Source organism: Grammomys surdaster, unplaced genomic scaffold (genome assembly GCF_004785775.1).
Source record: "Grammomys surdaster isolate TR1022 unplaced genomic scaffold, NIH_TR_1.0 126197, whole genome shotgun sequence".
NCBI classification, from domain to species: Eukaryota; Metazoa; Chordata; class Mammalia; order Rodentia; family Muridae; genus Grammomys; species Grammomys surdaster.
Window position 1 is genome coordinate 156,632 of NW_021621002.1, and position 2,348 is coordinate 158,979.

General features: G+C 33.4%; 1 pseudogene; it reads right to left on the reverse strand.

Moving 5' to 3' along the window:
* Nucleotides 1-236: 236 nt before the first annotated feature.
* Nucleotides 237-1,178, reverse strand: LOC114613180 (annotated as a pseudogene).
* Between the last annotated feature and the right edge of the window lie 1,170 nt (nucleotides 1,179-2,348).

The window sequence follows — 2,348 nt, forward strand, 5'->3', positions numbered from 1 at the left end:
AAAATATTGCTTTGCTATTAGACTATTAAAGTTTTATTAAAGACAGCATTTTAGAAAAAAAAGCAGTACAGAATGATTCTTTTAAACTATTTGTAAGTCAAAATCTAAAGAATCCCATGATATTTCTTACCTTTAAGGGCACCAGAAGTGCAAACATATATACATACTTCCCACAGCACTCACAGGTAAAAATGAATAATAAATAAAGAGATTTTAAAGAAAAGAAAAAAATCTTTTTAAGAACAACTCTGGTAGAGCTTTAACTGAATATTTTTCAGCATAATTATTATTCGGTTATCAGAACTGATTTGTACCAAAGGGGTAATTGTGGGATAGGCATACATCATAAACTTCTGAACAGTCAGGATAACTGGGTCATACATCCATAACATTTCTGAAGTGAATGAGATGATGAAGTCCACCCAGTACATGACCACAAAGAAAACTACCAGCAGCAAGATAGTCTGGGTGGCCCTTTTCTCAGGGGACTCTTTCAGGTGACTGATGCTATGAAGATGCTTGCATTGCCTTTGATGCCTGAACAAAAAAGTTACCATGTATGTGCTTGTGAACAGCATGACTCCTACAAGAAACACATCTCTGGAGGTTGATATTGTAAAAATCAGTCCCCTGATGATGTAGTTCATAGGTAAGTTTGAGCATGATTTAGTGACCTGCATCTGGTTGGTCTCACTCACATTGGTAAAACCAGCAGCATAAAAGATCCGGTTAGTACTCAAGGACAAATTGAAAAACCAAATACATAAGAAAACATGGATCATGTATTTTTTTAATTTTTGTTTAAATTTTGCCAAGAAAGAGGCATTTGGACTGATAGTGACAGCCTGGAAGACACTCAAGAGGCAAGTGATGCAGATAGAGAGGCCTCTCATCACCCTAAATAAGTAAAAAGTTGCCTTGCATTTGAAGTCATTCCCAGTGTTCAGTGACTCAAATAAGTCTGTAAGCAAAATATCCCCTCCAATGAGGACCATCATTATGTGAACAAAGGTCAGTTGACAGGAGATGATGTCTGTGGGCTTAGGTCTGTGACCTAAAATTATGAAAATATAGAAAAAAAGAAGAAACATATTGGCTAGGACTCCAATTCCAGCTTGGAAATAAAAAACATTTTTGAATGAGGACATAAGTGGAAAATGTATTCATGTTAAAAGCATAGCGGCAGTTTATTTCATATATCTGAAAAAAAATAGAGCATATATCAAGCTTGTGATACACTGGAAAATATGTTTACATCATCATTCTATTTTTCCATATTAGTTATTGATTAGCCTGTCTCTCTGCTTTGATGATACAGATTGTACATCATAGCCTGTATTTCTATTTGTCTTTCAGGTATCTCCTGTATATGTATGACATTATAGACAATAAATGTATTCATGTGTATTTATACAAAATTTACAATTTGTGAACTTGTATTGCACCTAAGTCTCATACAAGAGAAATCCAATCTTATTGATTTAAAATATCTCGTTTTGTTCTTAATCTCTAAAACAGTAGTTGAGAACAAATAATATTATTCACATTTGTACAACTGAATAAAGCTTATGTTGGTCTGGAAAATAGTCACAAAAGATATACATAAAAACTGAGGTGATTCAGTCTCATACTTCATAACTTTTCCAGTGTTACATTGTGCAACTACGTATACTTTGACTCATAATCCTAATGAAATCACAGTGATAATTGATGATAATCCCACTATCTTAAATAGTAAAATATCCTTCTCAATTCATGTAATTTTATGTTCCTTATTCTGTGAAATGCAAACTATAAATTAAAGACATAGGTCAGGTTGGATACCACTAGTGGACTTTCTATACCCTATACCCATTTATTATGGTTATAAAGGTTCAGAGACATTTCAAGTATGGTTCCCATCCCATTGGCTTTTGTGAGCCTTCATGTTTAAAGCACTAACTTCCAGCTACAAAGACAAATACTATTTATCTTTCAGAGGAAGCATTGTAAATTTTTAATAAAATGGTGAGTTCGGTTTCTCAGCCATCTATGTTTATATATTTTACCTACCTACCTCTTTCTTCTGTATTTATCCCCTTCCACCCTCTAAGAAGCACCTGCTTTTCCTATTTTCCTGATAAGATACATATACCCTGCAATTCCACTCTCTATTGTTCCAATGCCCAACCATATCCTTCCAAAGGTTCCATTTTTCCTTGGTTTTTGCAATTACTACACATCACATAATCACACCTAATAATGTGGAGCTTGGAGCCTCTAACCAGAGGGAACATGTGACATTAAGACATTCTGTATTTCATATATATATATATATATATATATATATATATATATATATATATTTT